This window comes from Crinia signifera, chromosome 5 (genome assembly GCF_055691185.1).
Source record: "Crinia signifera chromosome 5, ASM5569118v1, whole genome shotgun sequence".
NCBI lineage: Eukaryota > Metazoa > Chordata > Amphibia > Anura > Myobatrachidae > Crinia > Crinia signifera.
Window position 1 is genome coordinate 243462005 of NC_139221.1, and position 22972 is coordinate 243484976.

General features: G+C 41.9%; 2 long non-coding RNA genes across 2 annotated transcripts; both read right to left on the reverse strand.

Annotated features, from left to right (window-relative positions):
- Positions 1-15089: 15089 nt before the first annotated feature.
- Positions 15090-16303, reverse strand: LOC146079664 (uncharacterized). Its single transcript, XR_014474680.1, has 6 exons — positions 16254-16303; positions 16041-16179; positions 15881-15962; positions 15694-15801; positions 15498-15589; positions 15090-15211 (listed from the first exon to the last, which is right to left on the reverse strand). It is a non-coding gene; the product is annotated as an uncharacterized LOC146079664 (long non-coding RNA).
- A 5721-nt stretch (positions 16304-22024) lies between these two features.
- LOC146079665 (uncharacterized) lies at positions 22025-22684 on the reverse strand. The gene is made up of 3 exons (XR_014474681.1): positions 22629-22684; positions 22433-22524; positions 22025-22146 (listed from the first exon to the last, which is right to left on the reverse strand). It is a non-coding gene; the product is annotated as an uncharacterized LOC146079665 (long non-coding RNA).
- Between the last annotated feature and the right edge of the window lie 288 nt (positions 22685-22972).

The following is a 22972-nucleotide window of genomic DNA, read 5'->3' on the forward strand; positions in this document are numbered from 1 at the left end:
CACACTCCAATGTAATTCGGAAAATTGTTGATAAAAATTATAATATTCTCAAACAAGATCCCCTGTTGATTGATTTACTACCCAAAAAACCCGTTTTGTTTTAAAAAAAAAACGCTCCCTTAAGAATATGTTAGCACCCAGTTTCATTAAGCCCTTCAAAGATGTCCCAAAGGAGTCACTCACAACCACATGGCTGGGACCCAAACAAAATGGTTTCTTCAAATGCGGGGCCAGTAGATGTATCACGTGTAATCATATCCCCAAAAAATCAAATTTTGAAATTAAGAATAGAGAGGGAAAACTTTACAAAATAGATAGATTTATAAATTGTAACACAAAATACGTAATATATTTTTTACAATGCCCTTGTGGCTTAGGCTACGTAGGCCGTACCACTCGTGCCCTGAAAGTACGCTTTCTGGAGCACCGGAGAAATATCAAGAAGCAGATACTCATACACAGTGTATCAAGACACTTCTCCGAAGCCCATGCAGGAGACCCTAAGGGCCTCAGCATAATGGGCCTAGAATCAATATCTAAGACCCACCGAGGCGGTGACCGATTCAAGAATCTGAGTAAACAGGAAGTGTTTTGGATGTTTCAGCTCCATACTATCCACCCTGAAGGCCTCAATGAGGCAGTTGAGCTGAACTCTGTGTTATGAACCATCCTGAATACTTGGGCCCATCATGTGTAATGATTATTTCCTCTTGTTATCATGAACTTCATCTCCCGACATCTTCCCTAACAAATCTACCTCACATTATCCCTTCATCCTTAGTGCTCCGTATTCCTATGGATCTGTATTCTAATCCTCCCCCACCACTGTTATCTTCTTCTTTTTACATAACTTTACACAGATAATTATCATAAAAAATAAAAATAAAAAATAATAAAAAATAAATAAAAAATAAAAAATTATAACTATACTCAGTTTCAATCATGTGTCTATATGTACTAATTATCAGGATAGAAGATTGTCTATCCCCTACACTTTGCTCTATTTATTTAATTATTAATTTGTATTAATATCAAATTTAATTGTTTGTCTCTGTCCACACCACCTATGCATTTACCTATAATGCTGAATATGCCTATAAAGCTATCTCTTTTGTATTTATGGTTTACAATTATTGTCTGTTTTATTGTAGATAATTTATATTTGTGTAAATCAACATTTTTATTATCACCACCAATATTTACATATTGCTCTATGTCCAATTTATGCTATATGCATAAACTATTGGTTTGTGAATGGTCCGCATGTGCACATTAGCTATTATAGTTTCCAACCACTCAACAGGCCTTATAAATAAGCCTCCTCTGTTTCCCCCATATGAGGGAAACTTTTGTTGGCTGCACCTTATACATTTATGTATGCCTCCAATGATAGCGCAGTTTCCATCTACTTATGCGCTCTACAATAATGTACCATCACCACATGTACTGGCGCTATACTCTCCTCCTTTTTCCAAACAATATCATCCTACAATCATCTGGTAATGATCTCCGCATAGCACTGTATTAACAGCGCTATGCGTTCCACATGCGTTCCACTCACTAACCGGAAGTGCGTACCCGGAAGTGTAATGACGCTGTGCTCAAGCATTGTGTCTTCCTGAGTGTTTTTAGTGTTTTCTGCCTATAATAATACTTGTTTTCCACCTTATATATAAGGCTTATGAAGTCCTGTCTCCTGCTCATTATGAGGTGTTATTTTATTTGTTTTTATGCTATGCAAAGTTAATTACTCTGCGCACAGGTGCACACAATTTACCTTAGTACTACAGGTATATATACCCCTTCCCCTGCCTGTCTCAAACCACCTTGAAAAAGCTGCTTTTTGCGGCGAAACGCGTTGGCCCAGGCTGCAATTTGCCCCTTGAATACGCTGCTCCACACCATCACCATCCACTACCCACAATCTACTGGAGATCCCAAAGCTGCGAATACCACCGGCACACCTGACCTGGAGTGAGGCACTCTTCTTCTGAAGGCAAGCCGCCTATCTAATACCCACCCAGTGTCACCCTGCGGACGTCTCGACCTAACTTTCCACTCTAAATTGGGAGGCTCGCTACCCCCATATTACACCTGGATAAAGTTTTACAGAGCACCGCTGTGGCCAAGCACTACAGGATCTTACCATCATTGGGTTCCTATTGAACTGTGGACTTACAAAAGGTGATATCAATATTTCAGTGTATGCAGCTTATTTCCTTCTACCCCTCCCCCTCCCCCCTTTTTTTACTGTGAATTTATATTGTATTTTATGCATGCTATTGTAGTATTAAAATATACTCTGTTTTAAATAACCTCACTCTGTCATCAATGAGCGCAGTCTACCTTCCTTTTTACCAAGCAGATTCTGTCTACCATTTTCTAGGATGCAGTAGAAAAATTAAAGATAGAATATTCTTGGTTGCTATGGGTTGCATGAACCACCTCTATTAATTTTTTGAGGTTTAGTAAAGGTACCCTTTACTGTATGTGTAAGAGAGACACCAATATGCAGTCCAAAGAAAAGGCCAAATGTAATAGGGTGTGAGAATCAGAAAATGAGAGATTTTGGGAGAGTTTTCCCATTTTTTTTAAAGCGGCAATTATTGACATGGCAAAATCGGATGGGTCAAAATACCGACAAGGAGAAAATCCCGACAAGGTCAAAATCCCAACATTTAAAATCCCGACAAGGACAAAATCCCAAGATTTAAAATTCCGACAAGGTCAAAATACCGACATATAGAACGTACAGGTGAAACAGTGAACATGACTTTGTGTCGACAGGTCGTGAGGTCGACATGGTTTTTTTCACTGTTTTTTTACCCGAATGTCGACACTGTCGACATGGACACAGTTGGAAGTGAACCGCAGCCCCACGCATTGCTCGCTTCGCTCGCGATGCTTAGGGCATGGTGCCTCGCTGCACTCGGCACACTATTTTGTACTCCCATCACGCCCTAGTGCAGGGCTGGGCAACACCGGCCCTCCAGATGTTAGTGAACTACACATCCCAGCATGCCTTGCATCAGTTTCAGCATGGCCACATAGCAAAACTAATGCAAAGCATCCTGGGATGTGTAGTTTACTAACATCTGGAGGGCCGGTGTTGCCCAGCCCTGCCCTAGTGGATGGTAGGGCATGAAATACCGCCTGCCGGCACATGTCGGGTCAAAAAACAGTGAAAAAAATCCATGTGTCGACCTCGCAACCTGTCGACACAAAGTCATGTTGACAGTTTCACCTGTACATTCTATATGTCGGTATTTTGACCTTGTCGGGATTTTAAATGTCGGAATTTTGTCCTTGTCGGGATTTTAAATGTTGGGATTTTGACCTTGTCAGGATTTTGTCCTTGTCGGGATTTTGACGGTTGGGATTTTGACTGCATCCCGGCAAAATCAACCTGGTTTTGCAGTGTAAATGATTGCCGCTTTAAAAAAGGGGAAAACTCTCCCAAAATCTCTTATTTTCTGATTCTAACACCATATTACATTTGTCTAAAAATGTCCTTGGATTCATCTTTCAAGTCAATGTTACAGTATGTTATATTCATTAAATGAGCCACGAGCAATGCTACTGTAAAGCCCCATACACACTGGAAGATAAAGATATCAGAAAGCCCGTTCTGAAAGATATCCTTACTTCTAATGTGTACGCTTGATGTTATTAACAATGCACCCCAGCACACTGTTAAAGCCCCCCCTATTGTCCAGCATGTCCGGCAAATGAGGTCCTCATTAACGACAGCCATGTTGCAGCATCAGCAAGTGTGTATGCCACCGATATTGGCGTCGGCGGGGTCGCCTAGTGTATATGAGGCTTAACTTGTCTTTTCCTTTTGTTATATATTATAGGGGAAATTGTTCCATAGCCATCAATCTTTCTTTATTGTTACTTTACATGTATGTTTTTTTTTTTTTTTAACATCAATATTTTATTGAGAAGTATTTGAATTTTAGGTGGGGGGTTACACAATACAGAAAAGGGGGAGAAAAAGGGGGGGATACAGGGGGGTGCTTAAGGGGGGGGGGGGTACATAGACTCTGTACATACATAGACAGTATTTATTGTCAGCAGCACATGTTGAAAATTTAGTAAGCCTAAACAGGTACAACAGGTAAAGTAACAACCATAATAATAATATAGGTTAAATCTATCGGGTTTAAACAAATTTAACGGAGTAGTTAAACAGATAACACTCTTGCAATAAACACAAGTAGATCCTAATAAAGGGAATAAGGGATCATGGAGAGTTTGTAGAGACGTCCTGCGTCTCGTTAAGGCTAAATTGAAGGGGGTCGCTTTGGGGTGAATTGGGAGCGTGCGATGTACCCACTCCAACGGTGGTATATACCTGCCATGGCGACCAGCGAGCTATGGAAGGAGGTGTAGAGCTGGGGTCAGAGGGATATTGCGTTTCCATGGTGTAGTTGAAATTGAGTTTCTGAATCACTTTTGAAAGTGGGGGAGGAGAGGGTTGTTTCCAACACTGGGCCAGGGCTGCGCGAGCCGCAATAAATATGTGGCCTAGGACATAGCGTTTATTGGGTGCGACCTTGTCAGGGAAGGAATTGAATAAAGCTATTAGAGGAGCGGGCATTATTGCTGTATCTAGGACCTGATTTGCTAAGTCAAATACATCCTTCCAAAACACGGTAAGAAGGGGGCAGGACCAGAATATGTGGTATATATGGCCTATGTTACCACATTGTCTCCAGCAGAATTTAGAACATGAGGGCCAGAAGGAGTTTAGTCTAGCTGGGGTTAGGTATAATCTGTGTATCAGCTTAATGTGCATCTCGGTATGGTTTATACACTTTGACATGTTATAAGAAGAGAGGAAGATTTTGCTCCATTGAGCATCAGACAGGACTATACCCAGGTCAGCTTCCCACTTAGTCTGTGCATTGGATTTAGGGGAATCCGGAATGTCTTGTAATAATTTGTACCAGAATGTAACATCCCCTTTGGTGTTTGGTAGGTTAAAGCGGGAGTAGATACGCGAGTCAAAGTTGCCAGGTGTGTTAATGAGAGTAGGGGCAGTATTCCACCAATGGCAGATTTGAAAGTAGTGCAGTAGTTCGGATTTGGGAAGAGAGAATCTCTGCTGGAGAGTAGAGAAGGGGAGAACGGCCTGGCCTTCCAAAATATCTCCCAACTTAGTTATACCTAAAGTAATCCATCTAGCTAGGTGTAGGTTGGGTATTAGTTTTGAGATTGATCTTAATGAAATTAGAGGGAGTTGAGATATGGGATGTGGGAGTCTAGAATTCAGGGAGTCCCAGGCTGAGATGGAGGCCTTAGTAGTTGGGAGAAGCGAGGAGAGATCAGGGCGGAGTTGTTTGGGCAATCTAAGTAGATCTTCTATTGAAGTCGGGGCATGCAGTTTCTCAAGGTCTACCCACTGAGAATCTGATTGCGGTTCGAAGAGAGATTTAAGCTGGGCTAGTTTACAAGCTTCATGGTATAGTGTCAGGTCTGGGAGAGTCATTCCACCTTTGGCTCTAGGGAGAGTCATTCTAGAACGGGCTAGTTTGGGGGGGCCTGAGGACCAAATGTATTTAAGCATAATTGAGTTGCATGCGGCAAGCTCTTTCTTGGGGAAAGTGTAGGGGATCGTGCGGAAGATATACATGAGTTTGGGTAGGAGAGACATTTTAAAGGCAGCCATGCGTCCCATCCAAGATATGTCAAACGCAAGCCAGGATTTAGTGAAGGTAGCCAGTGAGCTGAGGAGGGGAGGTAAATTAACTTCAAAGACTTTCCTAGTATCTGATGGGATGTTTATGCCCAGGTAGCGTATAGATATTTTCTGCCAATTATATGGGAATTTAGAAGATAGGGTTGGGTATGAGTCCGCTAAATTAATGGGTAGGGCGTCTGTTTTTGTGGTGTTTAGTCTGTAGTATGAGGCTTTGCTGAAACTGTCAAGAATGTTGTGAAGGTGGGGTAAAGTGCGCAGGGGGTCAGAGACAAAAAGTAAAATGTCATCTGCAAAGAGGCTCAGTTTGTGTGATGAAGGGCCAGATCGGAGTCCAGGGAAATCAGGGTCGGCCCGTATTCTGGAGGCGAGGGGTTCTATAGATAGTACAAATATCAACGGTGAGAGGGGGCAACCCTGTCTCGTTCCATTGGATATGGTAAACTGGTCTGAAAGAAAACCATTACTGAACACCCGGGCCGTGGGGGTACTATATAATGCTAAAATAGATGACATAATCTGGTTCCGAAATCCAAATTTTGAGAGGGCGGCCTGCATGTATTCCCAGTTTAGGCGATCAAAGGCCTTCTCCGCATCTAATGACAGCAGCAGAAGGCCCTGATCATCCGTAAGTGAGTCAATCAAGTTGAACACTCGGCGGGTGTTGTCTGAGGATTGTCTCCCCGGTACAAACCCCGTCTGGTCCGGGTGCACTAGCATGGGGAGATAGTTTTTAATTCTGATGGCTATGAGTTTTGCAAATAATTTAGTGTCGCCGTTTAACAGGGCTATCGGACGGTAATTCTGGCAGTGGGCCGGGTCCTTCCCTGGTTTGGGTATGGTTATTATTTGTGCTTCTAGCATTTCTTTAGGGAAAGATCCCAAAGAGGTGATGGTGTTGAAAAGATTGGTCAAATAGGGCGTGAGGATTTCACGGTAAGTAGTGTAAAAGTTATTAATGAATCCGTCGGGACCCGGGGCTTTACCTCTGGGTAGGGATCTGACAGCGGCGTCCACTTCAGATTGGGACCAAGGGGCATTAAGGACCTCTAATTGATCACTGGTCAGGGAAGGCAAGTTTACCTCGTCTAAAAAGGAGGAGATGGAGGCGTTGGAGGGTTGGGGGGTGTCTGGGTCTAGGAATAGGTTATATAGTTGTGAGTAGTAGTTAGCAAACTGGTTAGAAATATCCTTAGGGTTCAGAAGTTTCTCCTTTGAGGGGGAGTGTATGAGCTTAATTCTATTTTTAGCATGTTGCATTCTCAGTTTGCGTGCTAACATTTTCCCAGATTTATTCCCTGATAAGTAGAATTTTGTACGGAGTCTGTTCAAGGCTATTTGAGTTCGGGCCAAGAGCATTTTCTGCAATTGACTGCGGGTTTCGGAGAGTTCTTTCCTTAGGGCAGCTGAAGGGGAAGCTTGGTTTCTACGGTCTAAGTCTTTGATTTTGTTTTCTAAGTCGGTTTGTCTTTGGATGTTTTGTTTCTTGAGGGCAGCCCCGGCCTGAATAGCGGCACCCCTGGTAACCGCCTTAAAGGCACACCAGTGTGTGAATATAGATGTGTCTTGTGGGGTGTTGTTGGTAAAGTACGAGGAGATGCTGTCAGAAATAATTTTATTGGGCAGCGGGTCGGTTAGAAGATGGGGAGCTAATCGCCAGGGTCTGGGCGGCATGTGGGAGGTGTTTAACGACCATTTCCACAGGATCGGGGCATGGTCAGACCAGGTGATAGGGAGGATGTCTATGTCCTTGGAATGTTGTAGCGTCCATTTGTCACATAAGAGCATGTCAATTCTAGAATATGAGTTGTGAACGTTTGAAAAGAAAGTGTATTCTCGGCCCGATGGATTGTGTGTTCTCCAGATGTCGTATAAGTCAAATTCTGTCAACATATTTCGAAATGCCAAGGAAGGACCAGAAGTGGGAGGGAGTCGAGATGCGGAGGGTTTGGGGGATTTATCGAGATATGGGTTTAAAACTAAGTTGAAATCTCCCATTATCAGCAGTGACCCCTTGGCAACTTTGCGAATTAAAATAAGTAATTTACGCAAAAAGGGAATCTGGTTGGAGTTAGGGGCATACACTGAGACTAGGGTAACAAGTTTGTCATCTAGCAATCCAGTCAGAATCAAGTAGCGTCCGTTCTTATCTGCAGTGAGAGAGTGTTGGGTAAAAGTCACTTTATTACTGAAAAGGATGGCAACACCATTACGCTTAGACTGAGCATTGGCGAAAAAGCCTAGAGGGTATCTATTGTCTCTAAAGATAGGGGGGTTTACAGAGTTGAAGTGAGTTTCCTGTAGGGCGATCACGTCTCCCCTCTGTTTATGGAAAAAGGTGAGGGCAAGTTTACGTTTGTTGGGGGAGTTCAGTCCCTTAACATTTAAAGATAAAATCTTAGTCGCCATAGAGCCACTCGGATAGGATGATGGGTGTAATGGTCCACAGGTAGTGGCGTGTTAACCTGGTATATAAGGTGCTTATACTATGGGGTATAAGACAGAGTCTAGTGGGTGGGGTGGGGTTTTGACTTATAGGGATAGAGAAAAAAAGGTTGACAGGGAGAGGGAAAAGAACAAACCAAAACGGTCCATTATATCGGACCGACATGACTACTGCAGGTAGGAGGAAGGGGGAACAAGTGCAGTAGTATAGGAGGAGGTGGGGGCTTGAAGGTGGCCTAGCGCCACCGCCCATGTAGACCACACAGGAATCACTAACTAAAACCAAAAATTTGCAAAACCTGTGCGATACTTGGAGAATAATATAAACTATCAACATATCTATCAAACATCCCGGCTAACATAAGACAGTTTATCTTAAAAGCAAGGCTAAGAGCATGGAATGTTTAAACAAACAGTAAGACTAAGGAACTAACGGTTGTGATACTTAGCCACTGGGTCAAACTCCGGGGTACGGAGAGAAGATGTCCAGGAACGGGACTTATGGGTCATATGCCACAGGGAGGGCAGCGGATTAGTCTCTCAAGTGTCCACCCATTCCGTTCTTGGAGCAGGAGCTTGTTTAGATGAGGGTGGGTGTTTTACCGTGATGTCCCATTCTGTAAGGAGTGCGGTTCCTGCTTCAAGGGACGAGACGGTGTGCGTGGAGTCTTCGTGGGTAATCAAAAGCTTCACAGGGAAACCCCAACGGTAGGGAATGTCGTTGGCTCGAAGGGCTGTTGTTATCGGGACTAACGCTCTTCTTTTGGCAAGTGTCACAGCGGAGAGGTCTGGAAAAATCTGTAGGCCTCCCAAGGTATTTGCTTCTCCAGCTGATCTTGCAGCCCTCAGGATTCGCTCCTTGATGGTGAAAAAGTGTACACGTAGGAGGGTGTCTCTGGGGAGAGCAGAGGAGACTTGTCGGGGTCTGGGGAGCCGGTGGATACGGTCAATTAAGAGGTCTCTGTCTTCCACGGAGGGTAGCAGTTTTCGGAACAGCGCAATGACGTAGCCCTCCAGTTCAGGGTTGGATACCGAATCTGGGATCCCTCTGATTTTTATGTTGTTCCTCCTAGATCGGTCCTCGAGGTCGGCCATCTTGTTTTGAACTGCTTCGATTTCTGCCTGTTGTTGGTCGTAGGAGGAGAGGAGGTCATTATGGGATGCCACCAGTTCCTCCATTTTTCTCTCGAGATGATCTGTTCGGTTCCCCACGGCTATCAGGTCGGTTTTGACTTCACGGATCGCAGTTGTTAGGTCTCTAGTCAGGTCCGATTTGAAGGTAGACAGTATTTGACATAGTAGACCATCTGTAAGCGGGGTGTCAGGAGCACATTCGACACCTGCAGTTGAGAAGGACAGGCCGGGGCCCTGCACATGGGTATCCGCTGCCAGTGCTGTTATGGAGGTGCTTGGGGATGCCCCCTGGGTCTGCGTGGGCCTTTGTGCAGGGAAGGAGACTCGGGGAGTGGGGACCCCTTTGGCTTTCTTAGGAGCCATCTCAAGCCTTTGTATATATTAATTTTTTCCCTTTTTTATTTTTGATATTTTTTTTTTTTTTTTTTATTATTATTGGGGTTTGGAGACAGTGTTAGACAGGGCTGCACACATTAGAATGGTAGGATGGAGCAATAGGTATGCGGTTGTGGGTCACATGGGCGGTGACATGATGAAGCGTAGAATCACATCAGAGTAGAGTACGTCATTGTATCTCAGGCAGGTGCTTGGCAGACAGCTGGGGCCGTAGGGGTATGAGTGATGGTGGGAAGCGTCCCCCTAGTGCAGGGAGAGTCAGCTGAACGCCTCAGCACAGCTAATTTGGGAAGAAGCTGGAAGGGGATTCCTGTAGGATGAGGGTCCCCACCCAGAGCAAAAGGCCAGCCAAAGCCGTGGGGGAGAACGGGTTTCAGAGGGGGCTGCGCACAGCCCAGTTTGGGCGTCGCAGGTTGTTGTGCGGTGCAGGATGTTGGGCAGGCGGTGAGAGGCTGACTGCTGCCAGTCTTGCTAGGCAGGATGTCAGTTCCAACCAGCGTGTTATCTCTTTTTTTTTTTTTTTTTTTTTTTTTATTACCCACTGGTCAGCCCTGGCACCAGGTGGGGTGGTGGGGTGCTGGTATGTAGCCTGCACCAGTGCAAGGCAGGGGTCATCCACCAAAGGGGGTGGGCACAACTGCTACTGCACAGATTTACTGATGTGCAGAGTGGTGATCAGGGCTAGTGGTTGGTGGGGCTGTGCTGGGATGGTTGAAGGGGCTGCGCAAGTATGTGGGGTAGCTTTAGGAGACTTTGGGCCTGAATGTGCCCAGCGCATGTGTCGCGCCCCAACCAAGATGGCGGTGGTGGTATAGTGGCCGGGTCCCCTCACCTCTTGGGCTCCCTGTGAGCCTCCGGGCGTTCCCCGCCTAACTGCAAGGTGAGCGGCGGGTGGTGAGCGGCGGGTGATGAGCGGCGGGTGGGGAGCTTGCGGCGCGTCACGTCACCGCTACTCCGTCACTCGCGCCTGTGGATTCCGGGGCCCCGGCGTGTCACGGGCGGCGGGGAGAGCTCTCGGGCCTCCGATCTGTCTGCTCGGGCGGGTGACGTGCTGGGGGAGATCCCGGTCGTGTCCCTCGCCGCGGCAGAAGTCTCACTTCGCGGCGCTCAGCGGTCTCCGGATGGTCCCTCCAGAAAACTCGAGGTCCCGGTCCCGATCCCACGACCAGGCCGCAACCCGCAGGAGCCCTGAAAAGAGCTCCCCGGCTCCGCGGAACAGGTCAGGGGCGATCGGGACACTGAAGTAGTCGATAGGGTGAGGGTAGGGTAGGTCAGAGTTGAGATGTGGTGGGGGTAAGGGTGTTTTGGAGGTAGTTAGGGCAGGAGCCTCAGTGTAGCGCGTCTGCCTCGCTAGGTTGCTAGGCCACACCCATGTATGTTTTTTTTATATTATTATTATTTAACTGATAACATTTAGTGACTGCTTTTAAGTTTTAGTTAAATGATAATAATGTATTTTTTTTACCACAGCAGCTAAATTACTTTATTCCTGCTATATAGTCCTCAACTTTAGTGTCTATAGACAAAACTTTTTTTTCTAATTTGTGTAATGGAGACTGGAGTAATTATCTATTTAGGTTTCCCCGAGGTGGATGGTCTGGTACTTTTAACTCAATTCACTCATTTGGTCTCTTAGGAATCCTCTGTATGCAGATGCCATATGTTTTGCACTGCAGGAACCTATTGAAGAACAAAGCTTCATCTTCTTTTCTGACATTTTTACACTCTCTAAATAAATGCAAATTATTCCATCTTAAAAAGTTTTAGTCTAGCTGTTTAGCTAACCATTCTTGTCCAAAACAATGTATAATGCCCTATGAGAAGAATTTTATCATTCAACAAAGATAAGCAATTCCACTTGGTCATGGTAATTCCTTATTACGCCATACTGCATATTACTGTAAACATGAAGGGTGAGATTTACAGTAATAGGATGAGAGAATCAGAAAGTGAGAGGTTTGGTAAGACATCTCCAGTTTTTTTAAAGCGTCAATAATTTACATTGCAACACCAGTTTGATTTTTCATTGTAAATGATGGCCGCTTTAAAAAAACTGGAGATGTCTTACCAAATCTCTCACTTTCTGATTCTCTCATCCTATTAAATTTCACCCGTATTGTTAAGATCACTGTAGATTTTTAGCATACTGTACATTTGTTTTATGTGTTTGATGGAAGTAAGACTTTCCCTATGTTACTAAAGCATACTCTATGACAGTGTGCATTGTTCTGTTTATTATTTATACAATATACTAATATTTTAGACCCCCCATTTGCCAGGTTGCTAGCTGTTACCAACATTGCAATTCTTCCCTCAACACAGGTTCTATCTCTCTAGTAGTTTCATTTTTCATTATCCCTCATTCACTCACTTTCTCTTCCACATTCTCTCGCTTCCTCCCAGTTATCTTTCTCTCTAGTCAATTCTCATGCCCTCTAATTCTTTCTCTTGCTCCCAGTTCTCTTTCCTACATCCAATGTCTCTCCCTCTCTCTGAATACCCATTTTTTTATCTCTCTACCAATGTTTCTCTCTCTCTTATTCTCATCTGGAGCCAACTGCTTCTCCTACCTGATTGTCTTGAAACACTAAATACTGTATCTACTTACGTTTCACCTGCCATAGATGGTGAGCGGATTAGGTTTATGGACTTGCTGATTGATCAAGTGTATTTCCATTGCTCTTTAGGTGGCTGTGGGTTGCACATCTGTGTTCTGGTGCATGAGCAGCCACAGGGTATTGTGGGTCAGTGCCATGGCCATGGTTTCTGTGGGGCCAGTTGTATCAAACTCAAGGTGATATGGGAATAGAGTCAATAGACCAGTGTATTGTGGGTTCTGTGTGGTATTGTGGGTTTGTGTGGTGGTGTACATAAGGAAGGATATAGGGGTGACGTGATGAGAGGCAGTGGAGTGTTTTTGTGTATGGACTTGGATTTCTCTGCCCACCTTTCAGACTGCTGCTCATTCCATCTGCTCCATCCCATCAAGTCCCTTCTCTGCTCTGTCCTGAAACCCTCCACTTTCATAGTTATCACATTTCCGATTTTTCTGACCTTATAGCAGGAGCCATTCGAGATGTGGCACATGGCCTACCTTTAAAAATTATGCATTGAGAAGATTGTAAAGACCGTAAGAAATTATTATATAGACTTATTTTTAAACAAAGACAATGTTATTGCCAAATGTACCGAATTAGTAGTGTGCAATGTGTAAAAAGAGAGAGAGGGACTAGTAGCAGAGTTTTTAATAACATATACAAGTGTGCATCAGAAATAATAGATACTACAAGATATATTTATTAAGATTCATGTCTGTCCAGGATTGATTAATCATGTGAGTTTCCAAACCCAGAGCAAACTCAGACCAAATCACAGATCAGTATAATCTATGCAGTGCTTCTCTGTGTTAAACTGTAATTAAATAGTTAATGTGTGGTGTCCACCCAAAAGTAGGACCAACCAGTCCTATAAATATAGGGGGGGAAATGTGTGTGGGGTTCTCTGTATTTCTATGAAACCGCATCGGGCTCAAACAGGATATCCCCCAGACCGCTGGGCGGTGGATGCAGAGTTGATTCTGGTTAAAGTTAGAAGTAATTTTGCCCATACGGTGGGATTCTGTGTCACGGCAAGGTCGCTTCAGCATTTTGTCATTTGTAGATCACATGTGCCAACATTTTACTTGTTGGCCAACATTTTCCATTTTTCCCAAATACTACCATGTGCAGGATGGACCCCTTCTGTAGTAGGCATTCATACAGCTTGCCAAAATTAAAAAAAAATATTTCCCAACTGGATGCAGAAGCACTGTATATACATTATGTTTATACAGAACATCCCTGGAGAAAAAAAGAGAACCCAAGTGATTCTCTGCACTCTCAGACAGTGGCTGCTAACGTAGGAAAAGCCTGCTGATTGGCTAAGTGTCTGCCCACTATCTGTCAATCAGTATGCTATTTCTATGGCAGTGGAACTCCCCAAGGAATCCATGGCATGAGCTGACTACTTGTGGGATAATCTTTAGAACAGGGTGGCCCATAAGGCATGTCCCTCAGCTATGGAATTAAGCCCTACTCTTAAGCTCTTTTGGAGCCCAGTGCTGGTCCATGGAAATTTTAGGGATTTCCCTTACTATTAGGACTAAGTCTAGCTCATTGGATGGTTGCTGATCATAATTCTGGAGGAGACCATACAGTTTTTTTTTTACCATTTACTTACTGAGTAACATGTAGAGCACAGAAGGCTTCCGTAAAACAGGCAGCATCACCGGCAGGTCTATTGATTTCGGCCAAATATGACTGAACCAGAACACAAATAATATAATTGCATAGAACATCGAAAAACATGATGCAGTCAAACATGATTCTTCATAAATTCAGGAATTGATCCTGAAAAAAAAAACATACGTATCCCAATATTGCCCAAAATGTTTACACATAATTCTTTGTAAATTTACCCATGGGTGATAATAAGAAGAAATCAGAGATCCAACATACAGTACTAAAACTTTCCCAGAAACTTTGTTTAGAACATACACAATTTCTAGTAGGACTCTGTCACTAGTGCTGAGTAATGGAATTAGCTTGAATTAAATAAACGTTAGTGAACTCTCTTTTCCAGCATTTCAGTAAGTGCTATTTAATAGCATTGTTTAAAGAAGCAAATCTTCTCTAAAAGTAATCAATCAATAATTAACTTTAATTTATTTATTAGAACTCATGCTCAAGTTAGGCATTGAAAGTAAATTGTTGAGTGTTTGAGATTTCTATAAACTGTTTTTGTAATAAACAGAGGGATGCAGACAAAATCCTGGGAGTCCGGATCCCAACCGTCAAAATACTGTCAGCAGAGTCCCGAAGGTCAGAATGACGACGCAACCTCGAAAGGTAAGTATTGGGGTTGTTGATAGGGTTAAGAATTTAACCAATAGGGAAATAGTTATGGTTAGGTTACAGTGGGAGAGGGGTGGTTGGGGTTAGGCTGTAGGAGGGGATAGTTAGGCTGTGATAGAAGACTGTTACGGTTAGGCTGTGCGAGGGGTGGGGTTGGAATAGTGGTAGGTAAAGTATTAAAATTGCCTTAATGTATATATATATATATTGTTTTTTTGGGAGTGCGGCCATATGCGTGTATTTGAGTGATCCCACATCGTGGTTTCTCTGGACCGGCACCCTTACAGATGTACCTTTGACGGTGTTGCTGCTTCGAATCAAACTATATATATATATATATATATATATATATATATATATATCAAAAGAATGACCCCACGTGCGCCCTTAAGTTGTGAGCAGCTACTCTATAGCCCCCCCTGTTAGTGGGAGGCGGTGTTTAGAAATGAAAAGAAAGGAGGTATAGAGAGCGCTTTTTAACCACCAATAGATTGTTAAAATACAAAACAGTACAAATATTTTTAAAAAACCAGTGTGCTTTTTATTAGATAATTTTCACATCTGGAAATGATATCCTTTTCGGAAATACAAGCAACCCGACGCGTTTCGTCTTGAAAAAGACTTCATCAGGGGTTTAGTACTGCAGGTGGTAAAACATAACAATGATGGTATATTACATACTGATATTTCCAATACATATACAAAATATGATACAAGTACAAAAATTATATAAGCATTTAATACATTATAAAATAAATCTTTGTTAAAATGGTTAAGAAAATGCGGACCTCTTGGTCCTTAAAACTATATAAGTAGTTTAGGAGAACGAGCACAGAAAAAATAGACAGAATGAAGTGCATATTAGCGTAAACAGAGGGCTTGATAGAAAATAAGATCGAGGGTAAATTGAAGGGTATTGAACATACCATTATGATATTAAAATGCTTGTGCTAGCATGTGTTTCCTCAGATTAGTGTAGACAATAAAGATGTTCTTCAGTAGGGCAGACTCAGAAAATCTGTGGGAGAACCATGCGTTTGATAATGAATATGTATGATGTTCAGGAAGTGAAATAGTTTGAAGGCTACAGGACACATCAAAAAATAGTAATCCATAGCATACCGGTAATGATTTTAACGACTTGTAATGCTCCAAAAATTCCTAGGATTATGGTGACCTCCCTCAATAAGGTAAATTTCAGATGGTGACCTCCCTCAATGGGGTAGATTCCTGAAGGGAAAGGTCCTTTTTATAGATACAGTTTTCATTTATACATTTACGTGGAGGTAATTCAAAAGGGTTACCGTACCTAAGGAAAATTCAATATATATACAGGCGTCTAATATCTTGTGTGAAGGCTGTGGTAGTCTTTTCTTCACAGGAATGATTAACTAATAATTATAGAAAAATTAATATAAGCAGTGTTTTAATGCTAATTTATACTGAAAGGCATATAGTGGTTAACATACCCGAATTGTCACTTTTGTAGGGTAAAAGTCGCCCCGGTGTATTCCCAATCTTTGAAGGTCTTGGGATTTTGCTCAGTTTTAAGATTAATGAGGAAAAATTCTGTGTAGGACCCGGTCCAATGATAGGGGTCCACAATATCTGTAATAATGGGCGTTTGAGTATATGGCAACCAGTGTTCATAACACCTAACATGGGTTAGAATATTTACATACCAAATGATCCCTTTGAAACGTAGAAGGCAGAACAGAAGATTCCGTTTCTGTAAATGATTTAAATAGTATCAAATTAGGTATAGTATGTGGTGCGATGCGGCGTCTTATTACTCAAAGGGAAATACTACATTTATAGTATAATTACAAAATCAACAGGTTAATTGCCCATACTTAGGGCTGGTAAAGAGATAAACATTTAATGTGCTTATGTAAATGTGGAATTCTTACCGGGTATATATGCTATTAGTCCTTTGTGTGGCTGTCTCTATGGGCAGTGATTACTTAACAGAAAAGGCTGTAAACAATTTAACCTTAATAGAGAAACTTGCCCTTTAATGGGCTTGTGCAACAAGATAAATAAAATGCATAATTCCTTCAGAGGATATATGCCGGTATTCCTTTAAATGGCTATCCCAATAGACAGTGCTTACTTAACAAACATATGTATAAATAATTTATAAATAATTTAGCCTTAACAGTTTGCAGTTGTGATAAGGTTCTGAATGGGATAAAACCACATTCCTGATGTAGCAACAGTGCCTAAACAGTGTTGCTCTGAATACATAACAATTTGCAACATTTACAAGCATGGTGATGGCTCAAACAAACAATGTTGCTCTGAATGAATAACAGTTTATAGTATTTATATGACAAGAATGGTGATGGCTAAAATGGGTTTAATGTACATAGTTAACAGCATTCTAATGACATAGTAACAATGGTTAAACAACACACCACCTCCTCTTACCTGGTCCGAATGAGAAGTGAATCTGTCTGCCAATAATACCAGCTGTTTAAACTGGCTGCCTTATAAGCCTGGGGGCGATGACCTCATTTTCGTGCGTCAGAATTAATGCACTGTATGAATAAGACCCTATTTCTAGGACCTGTGTGATCTATTAGCATATATATTGCTAATAGTGACTGGTGACAGTGAATGTGGGCTTTAAGAATTAGGAGCGCTGAAGTTGTGGTGTTATACTGAGCCTAATAGGACCGCGTGCGTTCCACCTGCGTGTCACTCAGTTTACTTCCGGGAACGCGCTTAGGCACTGATGTAAGCGCATTCCTTTGTTCATATGCTCCTGTGCGCTCCACTAGCGTGTCAGCCCGACGTGCTGGGAGGGGGCTGAGAGCGTGGTCAGCGTTGTCAGTGTCGGTATGTTCACTGGTGACGTTTATGTGGGCGCGCTTCCTAGTTTTCATGCGTTCCATATGCGTGTCAAAGCAGACTTGAGGAGGCTGGACTAAAGATAGTGACAGCGTGTTTCCTGAGGGGAATGAGTTCTACCTGCGGGTCGCGCTGTCTGAATAATTAATGGATGTCAACTCGATGTATTAAAACTTAAGTTATAAAAGGATAAATATTAAATGCAAATGAAACTATTTCTTTGTGAGTGATTTTGACGCTCTGCTAATGGATATGTCACCACTGTAAATGTAAAATGTATAATAAGACAATAATCGGGCTGTGATCTATTAGTTTTACACCCTGGGGAGTGTGTTAGGGAATTAACCCTCACTCATCTAATCGCTACCCAAGGTACCTTTTGTTAAAGGGGCAGCGCAATCCTAAATATTATTTGCCATATATTAGGGGACACATATTGATATATGGGGTGATAGGAGTGGGGGGTAATTATGTATTACTATTTTACCCATCACTAAGGATGATATAAGTGAGTGGGAGGAAGATTAAGGCATATATTCTATCAATACCTTAGTGTGTGAAATTCTAAGGATGTGGGTTTTTATAATATTTGTTAATGGGCTCACTTAAGACCCTTAAGTGATGTGTCTATAGGGAATGGTGCCTATACAGTGAACTAATAGTTAACAATATAATACTAACATTAGTGATGGTCTATAGCGTGCTGATAGCAAGTAGTTTAACTAAGTGTGGATTTTAATGGAACATTGTCCATCTATACCTAGGGGTATAATGATCCAACAAATTTGGTGCCACTGTGTGTGTGCCAGACTCATTGCACTATTACTAGGTGCAATTGAGAAATGTAAATTGATGAGAGGGTTGTGGTGTTATGTTTACCTTACATCATATATTAAACCCATTTTTTACAATTCTTTTAGAGTGAACAATATAATAAAGAGGATGGTATACGAGCATTATGCACCGTGATAATTACACCCGTGTATAAAATTCAGAAAAAAGGTGATAAAGGAGAAAAATGTTTTTGTTAGAAGAATAATTAAATGGCTGGTAAGGTTTAGCTAGGGTGTGGGTAATATTTAACCCAAAAATGATACAATGTCAACGTTCTCATTGAGACCGTTGGGGTGGAGCGTATTCAGGGTGTAAATCCAGAAGGTCTCACGTTTTGCCAACCTGAGGTCTCTATCCCCACCTCTAGGATCCTGACTGATGACTTCAAGAATGGTGAACGTGAAATTAGTGTTGTTCACCTGTGAATCATGTTTGTCTTTGTAGTGCCTGGGAACACTGTGTATAACCAATTTGTGTTTAATGTTCCGCATATGTTCTTGCACTCTAATTTTAATCTGTCTTTTAGTCTTGCCGATATAGGCAAATCCACAGTTACACGTTATCCTGTAGATTACGTAGGTTGAATTACAGGTGGCTGGCTGATTTAGTGTGTATTGTTTTTTGTCAATCTTGCAATTAAATGTTTTTTTTCTCCATATGCTTGCAGCAAATGCATTTTTGACATGGGGTACATATGGTTCTCTTTGTGAGAAACCCAGTTGTGTTGCTATTAGTATTTTTGACAGAACCAGATTTGAGTCGACTGGGCGCTACCATGCTTTTCAGGTTGGTGGCTCGTCGGAAGATCAAGTCTGGTTTTTGGGGTAAATGTGGGCCCAGTACATTGTCCTTAAGTAGGATGTCCCAATGTTTGGTTAAAATCCTCTTAATTTGATGATTTTCCTTATTGTATTTAGTGATGAATGATCGTCTGGCTGTGGTTTCTTTGGGTTTGGCCGGTTTTGAGGGGAGGAGAATATCTTCTCTTTTTTTAGTTAAAGCTTTGGTTCTGGCCTCATCAATCTTCTGAGGATGGTATCCCTTTTCAATGAAGCGTTTGGACATCACTGCAGATTGGGATAAGTAGTCTTCAACATGGCTACAGTTCCGTCTCAATCTAACGAACTGGGCGTAAGGGACGCTGTTCTTCCAGTTCGGATGATGGCAACTGTCAAAGGGGATAAAGCTATTACAGTCCACATCTTTGAAGTGAGTCCTAGTGGAGACCAATGTCCCTGGATTTCCCATGAGTTCCAGGTCCAGGTAATCTATGGTTCTTTGGTCCCATTTGTGTGTAAACTTCAAATTAAAATCATTAACCTGAAGCTCAAGCATAAATACTTCGATACTGGCTGGATCACCCTTCCAAATGAAGATCAAATCGTCAATGTATCGTTGATAAAACAGTATGTGGGTTTTATGTGACGATTGGTATATATGTTTCTCTTCCCACATGCCCATTAACAAATTGGCGTATGATGGGGCAAACTTAGTCCCCATAGCAGTACCGTTTACTTGGAGGTAAAAGGTATTATTGAATTCGAAATAATTACGCTTGAGGATGTATTCGATACTGCTGAGGATAAACTGTGTTTCTTCGGGTGAATGATCAGAGGATTTTGATAGTATATATTTGACCGCTTCAATTCCTTTTTCGTGTGGGATTGAGGAATAGAGAGCTTGTACATCCACTGTTAACCAACAGTACTCCTCTTCCCATTTGAACTGCTGTAATTTATTTAACAGAGTTGTGGAATCCTTCAAATGTGAAGCATTCTTTAGCACATAAGGTTGTAATAAAGTGTCGACAAAGTGGGATAGATTGGAACTCAGCGATTGTATCCCCGCCACAATCGGTCTCCCTGGTGGTGATTTTTTGTCCTTGTGGACTTTAGGGATGTGGTAGAACGTGGGTATCCTGGGGTGCTTCACGAAAAGGTAGTCAAATTCTTCTTTGTTAATGTGTGATTTCTTTTTAGCTTCAAGCAGAAGTTCGTACAATTCTTCTTGATATTTCACGGTGGGGTTTTCAGGTAATTCAATATAAGTAATTTCATCATACAACAATTTTTTGGCCTCTTTTAGATAGTTGTCGGTTGATTGTATAACCACTGCTCCCCCTTTATCAGCATTCCTTATGACTATGCTCTCATCCTTCTTAAGTTGTTTGACAGCTGCTTTTTCTTGAGAGGAAAGGTTATTGTTCCCCTGATCCCAAATTTTAATCTTCTTGAAGTCATCGCACACTAAATTGTAGAATATGTCTATGTGGCTGCCTTTAGACTCCACCGGATAGTATTTGGACGGGTTCTTTACCCTAGACATGACTTTATCTTCATTGGGCATGAGGGGGTTTTTCAGGAAGTGGCGTTGTAACGTTAGATTTCTCACGAATTTGTTAAGGTCTATGAATAAGTCAAATTTGTCAACATGGCCATCAGGGGCAAATTTTAATCCTTTGTCAAGAACGGCTATCTGAGCTGCGCATAACTCCCTGTCCGCATTGTTGATGATTCCAGTCTTTTGTTCTGGAAGAATGACTTTCTCTTCTTTGGGCTTCTTTCTGCCCCCTCGACAACCTCTTCTTCTTCCCCATTCAGGGTCCTTTTGGTGCCTTTCGGTGAATCTAGCATGTCCCGCAGGGTTTCTTCCTTCTCCAAAAACGTTAGGCTTTTCTTTCTGCCTAAAAAACGAACCGGGGAATACCTCTCAGGTGTTACAGATCTTTGTCTATAGGGCCTTGTTTCGTAATGATCCCGGTGTTGTGGGGCTCTGCCCCTCTGTTCAACCCATTTGTTACGATGATGTGGTTCATTGAAGTGTAGAGGTGTTCTATAATCATTTCTCCTGGGACCTGACAAGTCTCTTCTAGGTCTTCTATAATTAGTTTCATATTTATTCTCATCTCTATAGACAGGTTTCTGCCACCGCTCCTCATTTTGCCATCTTGGGAAACGTCTATTGGTTATATGATTTCGTTCAGGATTATATACTCTAGGGGTGGTTTGATCATTTCTTCTCTTGTTGTCATTAGACCAATTATGGATCTGTCCTGTTTGATAGTCATTTTTGTCACGTAAAAACTTTTTTTGTTTCCTTGTGAGGATTTCTTCTTCAAGTCTCTCTAGTTTATTGTGTAAATCTGCCGTGTCCCGTTGGAATTCTTCACTATTGGAGAATTTTTCGACCGCTTTGTCGATTTTCAAAATTTCTTCCTCCAAACCGGAAAGTTCTTTCTTTCTTACATTGATAATGAGACTTATCAGATTCCTGGAGCATTCTTCCAAGATATCGTTCCAGTTTTTGATGAATGTCGCCTCGTTATTACCGATATTTGGGGTTTTGGTGAGTCTTAATCCCCTGGGGACGCGTTTAACCTCTAGGTATTTCTCGAGGGTAACTATGTCGTACCAGGTTTTTAATTCTTTAGTAGCCACAGACTCGGCTGAATTAAGTAAACTGTAATAGTCCTCTTCATCCATAGAATAAATGTGCTCGTCCTCTGTAAACATATTTTTAATTTTGGCTGACCTTTTTGATCTGTCACTTATGAGTGGCATCTTAGTGGATGGGCAGCTACCTAAGGGTCCTAACAGATAAAGGTAGACAACAAAAGAATGACCCCACGTGCGCCCTTAAGTTGTGAGCAGCTACTCTATAGCCCCCCCTGTTAGTGGGAGGCGGTGTTTAGAAATGAAAAGAAAGGAGGTATAGAGAGCGCTTTTTAACCACCAATAGATTGTTAAAATACAAAACAGTACAAATATTTTTAAAAAACCAGTGTGCTTTTTATTAGATAATTTTCACATCTGGAAATGATATCCTTTTCGGAAATACAAGCAACCCGACGCGTTTCGTCTTGAAAAAGACTTCATCAGGGGTTTAGTACTGCAGGTGGTAAAACATAACAATGATGGTATATTACATACTGATATTTCCAATACATATACAAAATATGATACAAGTACAAAAATTATATAAGCATTTAATACATTATAAAATAAATCTTTGTTTAAATGGTTAAGAAAATGCGGACCTCTTGGTCCTTAAAACTATATAAGTAGTTTAGGAGAACGAGCACAGAAAAAATAGACAGAATGAAGTGCATATTAGCGTAAACAGAGGGCTTGATAGAAAATAAGATCGAGGGTAAATTGAAGGGTATTGAACATACCATTATGATATTAAAATGCTTGTGCTAGCATGTGTTTCCTCAGATTAGTGTAGACAATAAAGATGTTCTTCAGTAGGGCAGACTCAGAAAATCTGTGGGAGAACCATGCGTTTGATAATGAATATGTATGATGTTCAGGAAGTGAAATAGTTTGAAGGCTACAGGACACATCAAAAAATAGTAATCCATAGCATACCGGTAATGATTTTAACGACTTGTAATGCTCCAAAAATTCCTAGGATTATGGTGACCTCCCTCATTATCAATGTAAGAAAGAAAGAACTTTCCGGTTTGGAGGAAGAAATTTTGAAAATCGACAAAGCGGTCGAAAAATTCTCCAATAGTGAAGAATTCCAACGGGACACGGCAGATTTACACAATAAACTAGAGAGACTTGAAGAAGAAATCCTCACAAGGAAACAAAAAAAGTTTTTACGTGACAAAAATGACTATCAAACAGGACAGATCCATAATTGGTCTAATGACAACAAGAGAAGAAATGATCAAACCACCCCTAGAGTATATAATCCTGAACGAAAT